The 16,372-nt window shown below is 29.9% G+C and overlaps 1 pseudogene; it reads left to right on the top strand.

Annotated features, from left to right (window-relative positions):
• The first annotated feature begins 4,497 nt into the window (after positions 1-4,497).
• On the top strand, positions 4,498-10,854 carry LOC113001168 (amino acid transporter AVT1A-like; annotated as a pseudogene).
• Positions 10,855-16,372: the final 5,518 nt, after the last annotated feature.

Genomic DNA, 16,372 nt, shown 5'->3' with positions numbered 1-16,372 from the left:
AAAGCTGCAATAAAACTTGCTTGGTGGGCAGAGAACATTGCATATCTTAGGTTATAAGCAATGTTTATTTATATTACCCAGGAAGAGAGAGATATAATAGGGAAATTTGTTACTGAAGAAATGAATCTTATTCATTCAATATTGTTCTTGACTTGTTGCTCTTTTTTTATTCATCAATGAAGTTTTTTTTGGTTGAAGGTGATATTGGTACCAAATAGTTTCTCGAGAATAATAATTAATCTTTGTTGGGAATCATAAGTACACATTAGGTGAATATTTTTCTCCTAATACAATTTATTTCATGAATAAAGTCAGAATTTGAATTTTGAACCATTGGTTAAGGAAGACAAACTGCTGGTACTTATGTGAACCATTGTTGATATATTTTTTTTATTCATTCTTAACTTGTTGCTCTGATCAATACTAATTTTGAATGACAAATAAATGATGGATAAAGGGCTCAAATCAAATTTCTCCCTCCCTCACACACCCACCCCCTCCCCTCCCTTTCTCTCTAGCACTCTTGCTCCCCTTTTAACATATGGATTATTTTCTCAAAATATTAAATCATCTTAACGCATTATATCAAGTAAAATGACTCTATAAGTCTACATATAGTTAGATTTATATCAGAGTATACCAAATTTACCAAAATTTTTGTAAAGTTCCTATGTCATTTGTAATTTGGACCTCAAAATTTGACTCATTTATTAGCTATGGCATAGACCAAATTGCAATTTAAGTTTGGAACATAGATCGTTCTTAAGTTTCATGTTTTCATATAGATTCATTAATCGTCCTTTAGTTGTAGCAATATGTTGTTCATTGGTAATCCAACAGAACACTCAGGCATTTTTCAAACCTCATACATGTGCTGCAACCTCCCTGCTATATGTTTCGATGCTCCTGTGTTGATAATCCCTGTAGAACTTTTATGCTTATCAATAATCTTTTCACTTGTAGGTTGTTTATGGTAACTCAACATTTTCATAAGAGTTTTTCATTGTTCACTATTCAATCCTGGCAAACTAGCATTCTCTGCATCCACCATTGCTCCTAAGGAAGAACTCATACTCAGTTCGATAGTTACTACAACATTAGAAAATACAAAATTGCCTCAACCTTGTCCAACCTTTGTTCCACCTCGCTCTTCATAATTTCTCTCCTTGTTGTTGAACTTGAGTAATTGCATTTCAAAGATTGGATGTTTTGAGAGAGTCATTCTTTGGATGTTTGTTGTTATGGCAGCCACTTAGCATGTGTTTGCTTTGCCAGTAGAGATGCGGTGACACGAAGTCCAACACACATTTACCGTAAAAGCAAGGCAAGTGATGCTTCCTTGAACTATGGTTGGCATAAACTTAGGTTTGGACTGGAAATCTAAACACGCACTTAGTGTGCGCAATTGTTAGTTGGAAGATTACTCGTGTTACGATACTATGTGAAGAGGGTTGTGTTTTGGTTTTTTATGGAAATGTTGTGTAGTGGGTAGTATTAATTATGTATCTGGTTTCAGGGGAAATATGGCTGTAATGTACTTGTTTTGTTCTCTGGTTTTGTTGTTGGTGTTTTTGGTATATCTGGTACCACGCCTGTATCTTTTTGTTTTGTGTAATAAAATTTGTTTTGCGTTGTTAAAAAAAAAATTCTAGCAATATTATGTTTTTCTTTAGTTTAATAATTGGCATTTCTTTGGCATAGCAATAAAAAAATTATCATATTGCAACATATTCTTTGATGTAATATAACAATTTAAGGATGTATCATAAAAATATTTTGCATTTTAATATTTTTAAGAAAGGGATTCAAACCGAACCAAAAACAACATGTTATTTTGCATTTTAATATTTTTAAGAAAGGGATTCAAACCGAACCAAAAACAACATGTTCTGATTTTTGGATTAGATACATTTTTAACTCAAAATTGATCCAAAATATCATCAAACACCTTTGCTCTCAACCAAATCTTGTAAGTTGAGATCCAATAATTATTATTATTATTTTACAACACTAGAATTAGATTCTTTCCATTGATATCATATTCTGAATACAATAAGGAATCACATTATGAATATTCTCAATATCAACCAAAATAAAATTTCTAGCGAGGAATATCCTACAACACTAAAAAATATTTTTTTGTTATTGTGATCTGATTCAATAATGTGAGCCAAGTAAGAGTATATAATATAGAACCAGTTTTTCCCTCCTTACTGTCAGATTGATGTAGTAATAATAATTAAAAGGATAAAATTTGTTTTTTTCTTTTAATTTTAGATTTTTGTTTTTAGTCACTCAATTAAATATTGATCGATCTTGATTCTTAAATTATTTTATCATTTGATCTTTTATTTTTACAATGTTTTTTTTGTTAGATGATGACATTACAAGTCAGTTTATGACAATTATTTTTTTACTGATGATTAAAAACTGCCAAAAAAATATTTTGTAGAATTATTCAAATTTTGATTAACTATTTTCTAAATACCAAAAATTGTCAAAAATTACTTTTATTTTACTTTAAAATCAATGACAAAAGTATCACTAGAAGAAATGAAGAATCAACAACAGTCAAACACAATAAGAAATCTAATGGGGAAGAAGAATTTAAACAAGTTTCCCACTTCATTATAAGGATCAAAACAAAAGACAAGAAACATCAAAATAGAAACTAAAAAAAGAAAAAGTAAGCTATAGATTTTCTTATTTGAAGGAGAAAAAATGGGTTGAAAGGAGGCATGAACCATCGCCGCCGTCATGGGCTCTCAGTCATTGCCGCCGCGACACCTCACTAACAAGCAAATCTGACTCAAACACATTCAGATCTCTGTTCCATATGAGGAATTTTAGGATTTTGGAGTGATGGAGAAAAGGGGGAAAATGAGGGTTTACCAAGAAAGGGAGTAGGATTGCATTGCGGTGCTCAATTCATCCCGCCACCACAAAAGAACACCAAATCTGCTATCATGCATTGAGCTTTGATGAAATTGAGAAAGGATATTTTATCATGCAAATAGGTTGATCTTAAATTGAGAAAGGGTAGGGTCATGCAAACAAAAGGTTTTACTTTTACCATTATCGAATTTTCTGGTTATACGCAATTGGATATTTTAATGCATATGCTTGATGAGAAAATAGGCCAATAGAATAACAAATTTTAAAGCAAACACATGATAAAAACTGGCTAAAAAAAATAAAACATCACAAAATAATTTTAAATAATATTAAAATTATCATGTTAGCATTTGATGAAAATACCTAATGATTGAGGGAAAATAGATGAGAGACCAAGACTGATCAACAATTAGTTGAGGGATTAAAAACAAAAACTTAGAATAAAAAGATATTTTACCCTAATTAAAAAAAGAAATGATAAAGCTAATCAAGGTATAATAGTAAAACTAATTAAAAAAAAAACTCTTCTAAATAACAAGTAAAATTAATCTTGCTTGGTTTGAGCGTGTTACCCGCCTTTAAGCTGTTTGTACACTATGCTAAAATGACTTTGTTTCCAAGCGTGACAGATGTCAAGTGTTGGCTACATGGGCTCCTAATTCCTTTCCTCGTTCCGCTTCACAATGCAACTGTTACAATCTCCAACTCTTTTACCACTTTATCCATTGGTAGCAGACACATTCATACATCAGAGACAAATCAACATTGTTACTCTTTTCTTTTATTTATCTTTTCTTTCATCTCCCAGTCACATTACTATTTGTTAACACACACACAAAAAAAAACACTTATGTGAATCTTTGGCTTCTGGTTGCCATATACTTATTTAAGGAACAACGTAAGTTACATAATAACATACAGCAGAAGAAATATTGGTCTTGCTATAAACAAAAAATTGTAGCTGCATTGAATTGAAGGAATATTGTAAGAATGGCTAAGAATGAGAACAAGGAAAAAATTATGATTTTTCCATGGATCAACGAAGAAGAACAGGACATAGAAGCTATCGGGTACCACAGTGATAATGATAGTGATCAGTGTGGCAGAGATAGTGAGGGGAATCGTAGAACAGAACCTCTTTCTTCCTCTTCTCAGATATGGCCTCAAACTTACGGGTATATAAATCTTCTTCTCCATTTGTATGTCTTTTCTTGTAACTTTAAAATAATGACCTCAATGTCATTTCTGTTTGTTCTGTTGATTAAACCTTATGATATGTTATGTTCTCTTTTTTTAAGATACATCACACATAGAACCAAGGCCTTAAAAAAAAACATAGAGCCAAGGTCTTAAAAAATGATTTTGGCCACAATCTCAAGATTTTTTAAGTGTCACTGACTGTGACCTCAATTGTGGCCACATCGGCTGTATTAGTATTTTTCTGTGATTCCTTGTAATATCAAGAAATGTGATGAAATTGTAACTGCTACCACAATTTAAAAGCATGCATAGAACAAAATCAGCATCTTATTTTTCATCTTATTAAGCTTTGCCGGAATTGTGTGTAATGTTTTATTATTGTTATTCTTGTATGACATGACAGAGAAGCCACTGATTCTTATTCAATTTCTGCTGCTCCAAATCTTGAATCAATTATACGAGCACCGAGTGTTATTTATTCAAGCTTTATCGGTGGTGGTGGTTTTGGTTCAAAGAGTTACTTAGAACACGATGAAAGGACTTCTTTTCTATCTGGCGAGGAACTCACTAATCGAGGGATCTCAAGAAGACAATCAACATGGTGGGAGAAAGCTTCAATTCAAATGCAAATTCCTGAAGAATTACCTGTTGTTTATGGATGTAGCCTCTCTCAAACAATATTCAATGGTATGGTACTTCATGAATGGATAATCCTTGAACGTTTTATTTTGTTATTTCAAGTAAGTCAGTAACATCTGTTGCCATATATACTTGAATATTTTATGTAAGTGTGCCCAATAAACATCAAAGTTTAATTGCTAGGAAGAAAAATTTCCTCCAACTAGATAATGGAGTGCATGCTCATATACTTTTTTGCTTATTTAAATGCGCGACGAGGTCCTGTGAGTGGCTGACAAAGTGGTCTTGCTACCACAAATCAACCCACGTCACTTTGATTCATAATTAAAATAAATAAATAAATCTGCTTATGCTTACTACTTAACAATAAACTTGAGGGATTGAAAGGTTGATTTTAGGATTGAAGTTTTCTTGACACATGATTCATCCCCAGCCTCTCCAAACTCCAAAGTGTTATTTTGCTTATAAATATCCAAGTCCTATTCCTTTATTTATATTTCTAACTGGTCATTTTATGAGATAATTAACACTTTACCTGGGCAGGGGATTAATGTGATGGCCCAAGTTGGCCTTCTATCTACACCTTATACAGTGAAACAAGCTGGGTGGGCGGGTTTGTTTGTGATGCTTTTTTTCGCACTTGTATGTTGTTATACAGCAGACCTTATGAGACACTGCTTTGAAAGCAGAGAAGGGATCATTAGCTACCCAGATATAGGACAAGCTGCATTTGGAAGATATGACCGACTTATTGTATCAGTAAGTTAGTTTGTGTTTGATTTTGATGTATTTTGGTTGAACAATCACCTTTTTCCTCCTAAAAGTTTTGTTATTAAGATCTTGGTTATATTTGAATGGAAAATAAACTAATACAAACACCCTTATTAAGATCTTTATTTAAATTGAATCAAAATGTTGCAGTTCTTGTTAATCGGCAAAATGAAGTGTTGATTGGACTTTCTTTTCCCTTAAAATTTTGAAAGCCTCAATGTTATTTTGATCAATTTCCTCCTTTCTAATTCAAGGATTTGATTTTGTGGATCTTAAATTCTATTTGACTCATGCTATATGTTCGTTCTAATTCTTCAACATGTTCCTAGATGGTATAGGTTCATTCATGTCTTTGATCTTTCTGTTTTACTTCTTAAGGCCCTAACAAAATCTATCATAACAAGATTTTTTTCTCTATTTATTGTTGTTTCATATAAATTATTAAAAGTATGAGTGAGAAAGAATGGGGACATATAAGTTATAATGTTCTAATCCATACACACAATGGTACTTTTATTAATTAATCTTTGCTGACATTATTTATTTTTTATCTTTGTGGCAGATCATTTTGTACACTGCATTGCATCCATACACACACATTTGTTTCCTTTAACAACTAATCTTCTTCTCATTCTGCACCAAATGTATATATATGAGATCTCTTTTTCATGAATGCAGTCATATTGTGTGGAGTTTATCATCTTGGAAGGAGATAACCTCACCAGGCTGTTTCCTGGAACATCCTTACACTGGGGAAGTTTCCAGTTAGACTCCAAACACTTGTTTGGAATTTTAACAGCACTTGTCATTCTCCCAACAGTTTGGTTGAGGGATCTTCGCATAATCTCGTATCTCTCAGGTTCTCCAAACTCAACAAGATTCATTTGGTTGAAGAATCTTTGTTCTCAATTCAATTTTAGCAAACACTTACAGCATCACTTGTGATGATTCTGCAGCTGGAGGGGTTATTTCTACAGCATTGATTACTATGTGTGTGTTTTTGGTTGGGACATCTGATTCTGTTGGATTCCATCTCACTGGTCCATTGGTGAAATGGAGCGGCATGCCCTTTGCTTTTGGTATATACGAGTTTTTTATTTTGCAGGACATTCAGTTTTTCCAAACATTTATCAGTCTATGGCTGACAAAAGAGAATTTACCAAGGCAGTGATTGCAAGGCATGGTACCTAACTTGGCACGATCATCTTGAATCCAGTTGACTTTGAGAGAAAACGTTTTCTATTTTATTTTATTTTGTCATACAAAGTTGTCACCTTAATTATAAAGGAAAGCAACGAAAAACACTTTCTCTTTTGTTATCTCTACTTCCTATACAAATCTTCGAAAACAAGAAATGAAAACATAGAATGCTTTCTTAATTTCTTCTTTCTTATACCTGACTCTGATTTATTTGTGTACAGTTTTATTTTATGCATATTCATGGGATATCTCATGTTTGGTGAAGGGACATTGTCTCAGATAACATTGAATCTACCACCAAATGCATTTGCTTCCAAAGTTGCCTTGTAGACGATAGTAACTGATTAAGAGATTTTTGGTGTATCTATGCCATTCTTTTTTACTTCTTTCTGGTGAACATTTACATTGTTTCTAATCTTGTATTCGTTTCTATTTCAGGTAATCAGCCCATTAACCAAATATCCTCTTTTTTTTGTTATAAATTTAGTTGTTTATTATATATAGTCCAACTGACATGGATTGATCATATTCATGAGACATTTTAATTTACCTTTTCTTTAATTTTAAACAAATATGCTTTGATAATGAACCCACTGGCAAGGAGTGTTGAGGAGTTGCTGCCAGATAGCATTTCGAGTACTTACTGGTGTTTCATTACTCTTAGAACAGTACTGGTTATATCTACGGTTGGTGCTGCTTTTCTGATTCCATTTTTTAAGTCATACACTTTTTAATATATACAATACATTTCAAGTCGTTACAACAATTAGTAAAAGTGTACACTGAAGAAAATGATAGTTGTATAGTTTCACTAGTTTGGTTAACCTCTGTATGTTCTTCTATATGTACAAATATAATTACTTCAAAGCTAGAGCTAGTTAGTAGTACTTTGCAGGATCATGCTGAAAATATGATAAGTATTCGGTTAAAGGTTTTGGATCATTGATGAAATGAGACAGAATATGTTCGAGTGTGTGTTTGACTTGACTTTAAATTGAACTTGCACACTTTTTCATGCATGTTTTGTGAGAAATACTTAAAAATTTGTAATTTTTTATTCAACAACCGTTTAGAGACTTTCCAACTATAAATCAAGCACACTAAATTTCAATCATTTTTTTCTCCTGGATACTACTGCTATTGGATTATAAAATAGGTGTGAGGTTGTTATTTTATGTATACATATATTTTATCACAATTTTAATGATTAATTTTTCAATCAATAATTACTATCATTTCATCTTCTATAGTGCACACCTGCACCTTAGAAGAGGCAAGTCTATTATAAATAGCCACTTTAAGCAAGTCACAACTGTTTTTTGTATTTTTATGAAATTCTATATTATATGTGATGTATTGTCCTTGACAAATTTCGTATTGCTGACTGCTAAATGAGCTACTACTTGCGTATTATATCTATTTATTTCTTCACAAAAAATGTAGCGGTAGATCAAAACAATTGTCCAAGAAAAATCTGTACTAGAAGTCCACGCTAACACTGTAACATGGGTCAGATTAACAGCACGGCTTTAACCTCATTTATTATCATTTCATTTCTGGGCCTGTGATGGCTTTAATTGGTTCTCTCCTCAGTGTACTAGTGGTAAGCATGCATGCATCTAAGTTAAATATTCAAATGCAGTCAATAGCTCACAATGTTTAAGGGGTATGCACATGCCTCTGTAAGAAACTAAAAATCCAAAACACCCGATTTTGTTTTACAGGAACAGGAGTTGAACGAAAAATAATATGAATTGTTGCCAGTCCATATATTTTCTTTCTTCTATAAACAGTTACAACGATACACTTATACTATGTTTAGAACTGGAAAAAAAAAACTGGTAGTGGTTAGACATTATTCTATGCTTATATATTATGAGGACGATTTATTTAGTGAAAAATTTAATGAGGAATGGATCCAGAAAATTTGTTGAGTGTAGAATCAAGAAAATTATATATTTTTAATCAGTGGCAAGGTAGTAATATATTATATCTTTATAGAAGAAAAACATTATAATTTTTTATGAAATATATAATTTTATGATAAAAAATTCAAATTAATTATAATCTTTCATAAATTACAACCGAGTCAAAGTGTGTATTTCTCATCATCTTTATGTATGTGTTAATATTATATATAGGAGTAAAACAGTAAAAATTTAAAATTTAAAATGATAAAATTAGTATTAATTTATTATCTTTTACTTATAACTTTCTATATTCATCTAAAAAAATATTATTTATGGAGACAGCACCTATTTTTTATGGAAGTAAAATATTTTTTTATCAAATACATATAAGAAAAAAATATTTCTTGTGAAAGCAATTATTCCCATAAACACTAACCTGCATCAGTCCTTGAATCTCATGTTTAATCCCCATCATGTCCGAAAACCCTTCAAGCCAGCGCTTATCACAATATTATGAGCGAGATTACCCAATAAGCTAAGAGACAGGAAGATACCCGCGAGGGGAAAAAAAGAAGCGAATAAAAGAAAAGACAAGATGGAAATAAAAAGACTAATTTGTCTTCTATCGTTGTGCATTCTCTAATTTAACCCTCTTCTTATTAGCAATCATGCATAAAACATTATCTGTGTCATATCACTCCAATCACAGGTAAAATTAATTCCCTGCCGCGTACTCAACGATTCATGCATGCTCTGTGCTCTCTGCCAAACATGCCCTTATTTTTTTGCTAATGTCCAACTTGACTATGGATTGACTAATAAGTAGGAATGATGTAATTTTGAAAATCTGAGTAGAAGAAACGACATTGTCCCTCGCAAAAGGGATGAGGCCATTGATAAGAGGGGAAAAAATGAAAATAAAATATATATATATATATATATATATATATATATATATGGTTGAAGTAGGTAATAGTATGTGAAGTTTCTGTTATCAAATTGATAACTTCATTGTAAGTTAGATTCTCCTTTTGGAAAGGAATAATCCAAACATATTTTTGTTTTCTTGGACACGATAGTATATATGCTTGTGATGTAAAATATTCATATATAGTTTCTGTTGCTTGTAAGGAATTCAAATGAAACAGCTGCGAGCGTAATGTAGAATTGCTATATTTTTCAGGCAGTGGTAATGCCAGCTTTATGTTTTCTGAAAATTGTGGGGGGAAAAGCAACAACTACACAGGTATGAGTGAGTGTAGCTGATCTTGTTAACTCTTGATATATTTTTTCCCCGACTGTATTTATCTTGTGAAAATATTAAGGGTAAAAAATTCTATTCTCTGGGGGTGTAATAATTTGATTAATAATTTCAGAAGGGGAACCTCTAGGTAATATGAAGTACTAGTAGCTAAGACCAATTAATTAATCATGTTTATTGTATTGTAAGATCACTTGTTCCCTTTTCTAGTTTCTTTTCTTATCTCCCATTAAAAAATGACATGTAACTGAAAAAGAAAAAGTAGTAAGACTAATGCTACTGATTTTTTTAATTGGAGTGACATTTTTTAATTAGAGATTAAAAAAACAGCAACAAGTGATTTGGTTCCCTGTTTGATAGCTCATCCATATGCCCCATGGTCAAATGCATGCATGATTTTACGTTTTCCCGTGACTTTCAATTTTTTCATGCTCTTGACATCAGTGCAACTTGCAAGAGGACAACCATCCAAGCCCAGTTGTGTATTGTTTGTTTTTTCTTTAAAAAGTTTAAATATCTAATTTGATTTCTAAAACAACTTAGTCTACTCAAGTTAGTCTTGCTTTCAATTCATTTGAATGAAATTAAAGTGTCCTATTTTAATCAAGGTGTTCTCACTATTACCTAAATAACATTAATCAAGATAATTTAATTCAATTGATTAAATAGGATATATGAGTTGTTTTATAGTTTAATTGGTTAAATTGTATATATGAATTGTTATAAACTTCTATGGATAAAAAAATTACTTTAAACACAACTTTATTTGTGAGCATTTAGCATAATGCAATTTACTCGGAAGTTTTAATTTCTTATATATCTTTCAAAGTTTCATCTTACTATTCTTCTTTTTGGCATCATTAGGTTACACTTAGCGTCATAATTGCCGCATGCGGAATCACTAGTGCTTTGATTGGAACATATTCGTCTCTATCAAAAATTGTGCAGAATGAGAGTCACAGAGACCTTCATATATGAGTGTTTCAGCGCAGATATCCTGCTATTTGAATTAATATGATGACAATAAGAACTTGTTCTCTTCTCTCCTGAAACCCTTCGTGGCAAGGTTCAAGTGTTTTTTCAATTGACTGCATATTCATAGAAAATTGAACTGAATCGAATGTCAACGTTGAAATATACATGACTACATTGTTTGAGTGTCTATTGTCTGTATGACTAGCACCTCCATAATTATTTGGAATTGATCATGATCGAATTAGCTAACTCATTTCTTTTGCTTGTTTTATATTTTTTTTAAGAAGTACGTGCTTGTTTTATATTTATTATAATAATATGTAGGACTGATTATTCTTCTTTCTTAAAGTTCATGGTGGGAATGGGAATTAACTTTGAATGAGTAGCACACAATCACATTCAAGAAAGTACAAACATGGAGAAGAAAATAAATATCCATTAAAAAAAATAAACTTAAATATGCTTTTAGTATGTTTAATATACAATTTTTTATATATATTAATGTTCTTTTTTAAAACAGTCCTTGTAATATATATATATATATATATATATATATATATATATATATATATATATATATATATATATATATATATATATATATATATATATATATATATATATATATATATATATATATATATATATATATATATATATATTAATCCATGTTTTTTTATCTTTTTTTTAATCCTAGAGAAAGAAAGAGCAAGAACCATAAACAACGGCTACCATTTGAGAGATGAGAAAATATATCCTTCATAATCTATTTTTCTATCTTTTTTAAGTGGGACCAATATCTCATGTTAAATAGAAAAGACTCAATATTGTAGAAGGTTCTCTTTTATGATCTTTTGAACTTTTTTCTTTAATCCGTTAGAAATCTATTATCCTTCTTTATTACCTAAAAAGAAATTAAATACAAAATATAAGAAAATAGATCAAGTTCTTAATTAAAATCTAGAAAACACGATAGATAACATCCTCCATTCTAATATTATAAAATTCATTTATTCGAGAAAAAGATGAGTTAAAGTCTTAATATTACGTTGAACAGTAATTGACTTAAAGTCTTCTTAAAACAATTGGGAAAATTAGATAACTCAAGAAATTATCACCGCTCTAAACTTTTTTTTTTTTTGAGAGAGACCGCTGCAAACTTAACTTCGTTTATCCTGACACAAACAAACTAGAACTAGAAAATGGGCAAAGATTGAATCAAAAGTTTTCTACTAGTTACAAAAATTGGAAAAGATGAAGGATCCCATTACAATTTTTTATAGTTCAAGAACCTAAATAAAAATTGAATAAAAGTTCAGGGACCTACTAATGTATTATCCTTAATATTTAGAATATATTAATTTTTTATATTAACAAAATTTTATGTTAATACAATACACTAAACATACTATAAGTTTATATTCGTAATGTCTAACCATTGTTAAATTTAATTTATTAGTGTAAGAAGTTAAGAAAAAATTTAAATACATTCTTAATAATTTTTTAAAAATGTAGAATATATTATATGTTTTTCTCATTTTTATCATTTTTTATGCATAATTAAAGTGATAGTAATCAACTCATATGCTTGGTGCACCCTTATAAAATCTCATTACATTCATTCATAATAAGTAGAGGAATGATGACGAGTGACATTAATATCTAACGTAATGTGTTTAAAGATACTTGTGATTTCTGATCCAAAAAAAGTTATCATAACTACAAGTATCCTACATGAATGAAATTACATATAAATATAAAATAATCATTATAAAAGTCAGCAAACTTATATTTCATCCAGTCTTATATATTGGTCACATTCTAGAAGGAATACTTGGTTTTATTTACAAGTTATCAACTAATCTATTAATAATGATTTTTCAATTCTATTCTTTATACTATTCTCAATACTTCATTATTAGGAAAAGCCTATTTTTCATGCACCGTCCATCCACTTTTCTCACTTCATGTAATTAATGAAAATATGAGTACATCTTCAGATACTTAATTCTCTTTTCTCGTATTACCTTTTCTCTCATGTTACCTATATACCTCTTCAAATACTTCATTCTCTTTTAAATAATTAGTTCAATTACAATAACCATTATTAAGATATTGATCGCAGAGAATAATAATCATTGACTTGTTAATTTTTTATGGTCATTGGGTAAGATTTTATTATAAGAGAAATTCAAAGTTGTTATTGGTCCATATTCATTGATGGAGATAATGGAGTAATTACTCATGTATGTTGTTTGTTGAGGCAAGATTGTTAGTGGTCCATATCCATTGATGGGATAGTAGAGTAATGGATAAATATTAATAATGACGTGAAAGAGAAAAAATGAGATATAATACTTTAGGCTAAACATTTAAGTAGTTATTAGTGGAATAAGTTGGATGTGTAATTATGTTAGGATATAATTATAAATTTGTTTTATGTTCAGACATATTTAATGACTTAACTTCTGTTCCTTAGTCTTGATAATTCGATAAAAGTGATCAATATATAGAATTGAAGGAAGTAATATATAATGATTCATAATTAAATGATAATAAAATCATTTTTACATTATTATGTTAGTTAGTGCGTAGTCTTTTTCACTAAAAACAATTTAATAGTGTTAATTTAAAAAACATTTTTCTAAAAAAATATGTTGGCAGGTGAGATTTTGCCGGGAGGGCTTAAAGATTCTGACACATTATACATCTACTGTTCTACAAATTTGTAATTTACAATATTATTAAGTTAAATATATTCCTTCAACCTTGTGGAAGGAATAAAAAATGGAAAAGAAGCACCCCAGAAAGTGACACTTTAAAAAGTCTTTTCACATGACCAAGACATACATAAACTGATAAAATGATCGAAGACCCTTTGCAAGTTGAGACTTGAGAGATCGAAGAAAAGGTTCACCCCACCATTACGAGATATAATCATTAGAGCAGATGCAAGTTGTAAGAAATAACAGAAATTTTGTCCTTCAATTTGGTTCTGTTTGCATCAGTCACTTATATAACTTCCTCTCGTATAATTACTTCCAAATCTTTCTGATGAGACGCGCGCATCATATATTATCTCTCATTTAACGATTCAAATAATTAATAAAAATTATTACACCACACACTCATTCAACTCCTTTATGAAAATTACAATATATCTAGCAAGCTAATATATAGTATAGAAGAAAAAGTATATCGTAAAATTAATCACTTCAAAAAAATGAGAATTAATACACTCTCTTTTGAAAAGTGCACACATGAGGAAATTAACAACTAATCTGTACGTAGAAACAAGATGATTAAGGGAACAAATACCGCAGTCATTTTCATTAATTAGCTATATAGTACTATACAGTTTATTTGTACTCATGATCCTCGTGTTGGCTTAATTAATACGTGTGAGAAACAACAAACTATGCAGATATCAATGATCACACCTCATTTAATTATATACACCATTCGAAAACTAACGACAGCAGAAACCCATTAAAAAATATCTTCAAGACTTCAACTATATACCTAAATATAAAAAGGGTTAACTTTTTCCATATATATTTGGCCGAATGTTCATGTAATCTATGATCATCATCATCAGAGGAAACTGAAAGGGTCTTTCTCAACCTATGTTGTCTCATTATCTGAAGTGACTGGCTTCCTCATCTTACCACTGTAATTCGTAATAGAAGTCATAGTTGGTGCTAACTTTTCCATAAATGGATAAGGAGGTTGGAAAGCAAGCTGTACACTCATACCACCATAATTCTCGTTTAATTTCTACAACTCTGTTCAATTATAATTATTAAGCGTTTAATTATATCAAACTTAAGGGTTTTCATTATATCCGTCAAGAAATTAAGCTTGGGTATAAATATATACTAGTATAATTTATCTTGATTAATTACTAATTAAAACACAAATAAAATTCTGGAAAGTGGAGTTTATATATGCTTCAAATTAATAGTCCATAATTATAAGAGTTTAATTCTCATATATTGTTATAATAAAATAAATTTAGAGAATCAATCAATCAAAAACTATTTTTAATATAATTATTTTAAAAGTTAATAAATTTATCTTTCATAAATTAGTAATTCAATAATAATATAAAAATATTTTAATGTTGCGAGTATACTTAAGTAAAATTCTATTATTTCTACATGATCATTGGAGTTATATTATTTGTGAAACAATTTCACGATATTTTTTACATTATTTTTTCTCCATATGTATATCTTTATCATATCAAATATTTTATCTCAGACTTTTCTCTACTGTATATCTTTTTTTATCTCTCTGTGTATAGGGTTTTGTTGTACAGGAAATACAATTTCTAGCTCTTCCCCTTTTCATAAAAGTTTCATAACTTAGGAAAATGTCATAGCTGTGCCAGAATATACCAATATTTGACGATAACTACATACAGCAATATCTAGCTAGGCAATGTTAATACTACCGAAAAAAAAGGATAAGATATTCTACATGTAGGAATATCTAACTTTCAATTTAAACCATCTATTTTGCTTTGTTCTTTATCAACAAATTTTTTGAAACAATCTGTTCCTGGAGCAATTTTCATGGCTGTGTATAATTTAGTGTTGGGGAAGTCAATATATGCTTTCTGTTTCCAAGCTTATGCATGGGTTGTTTGATAGCTTTTAGGTAAGATTTAGTTTGAATTTTAAACTTGGTTTTAACTTAACATGAAAGTAATATTTTGTTACTTTTGCACTGAGTAAGATTCCGTTTGTATGTATCTAAAAACTTATACAAAACAAAAAACCAATTTTACAAACTAAGATGTACCTGAAATAAGCAATGTTCTTCACTCAAATCTTAATTAAGGACTTCCATACATCTGTATCCATTTTACCAACTTGAGCATGCTTTATGCTAACTTGACTGTTAAAAATTATTTATAAAAAAACAAAAATCTAGGCGTGGTTAGGTATACGGGCAGAAGTTTTTTCCCATCCAAAAAATACTGCACTAGTATTTGAATCATTAAATGTACTAAAAATAAGTGGTCATTGAAGTTTTTTCATGAATTGGGTCCCTATCGATCTCTCTATCCACACTCTTCTTTTTTTAATTTTTTTGACATCAAATTCAATTCCAACCACTAAAACAAATCAATCAATTCTTGCACCTAGTTCCGTTACTCACTTATCCCTCCACAAGAGTAAAGAACATAGTCGCCGGAGCCGCCGTGCATAAAAACTCTTCCAATCAACCTAACAAGCATGCAAATTCCTAAACTCCCATCACAATCTAATGCCCTAATTTCATTTTCATGATAACCAAACATACACAAAAAATAATAATAATTAAAAACACATTCAAAACAAAGTTTAAGTTAACATGATTAAGGTACAGTTAATTAATCAACATCAAGTTCAGTCAGTCACTTCAGTCGAATAAAGTAATCATATATATATATATATATATATATATATATATATATATATATATATATATATATATATATATATATATATATATATATATATATATATATACA

This window comes from Glycine max, chromosome 3, assembly GCF_000004515.6.
Source record: "Glycine max cultivar Williams 82 chromosome 3, Glycine_max_v4.0, whole genome shotgun sequence".
NCBI classification, from domain to species: Eukaryota; Viridiplantae; Streptophyta; class Magnoliopsida; order Fabales; family Fabaceae; genus Glycine; species Glycine max.
This window is presented reverse-complemented; position numbering and strand designations above follow the sequence as displayed.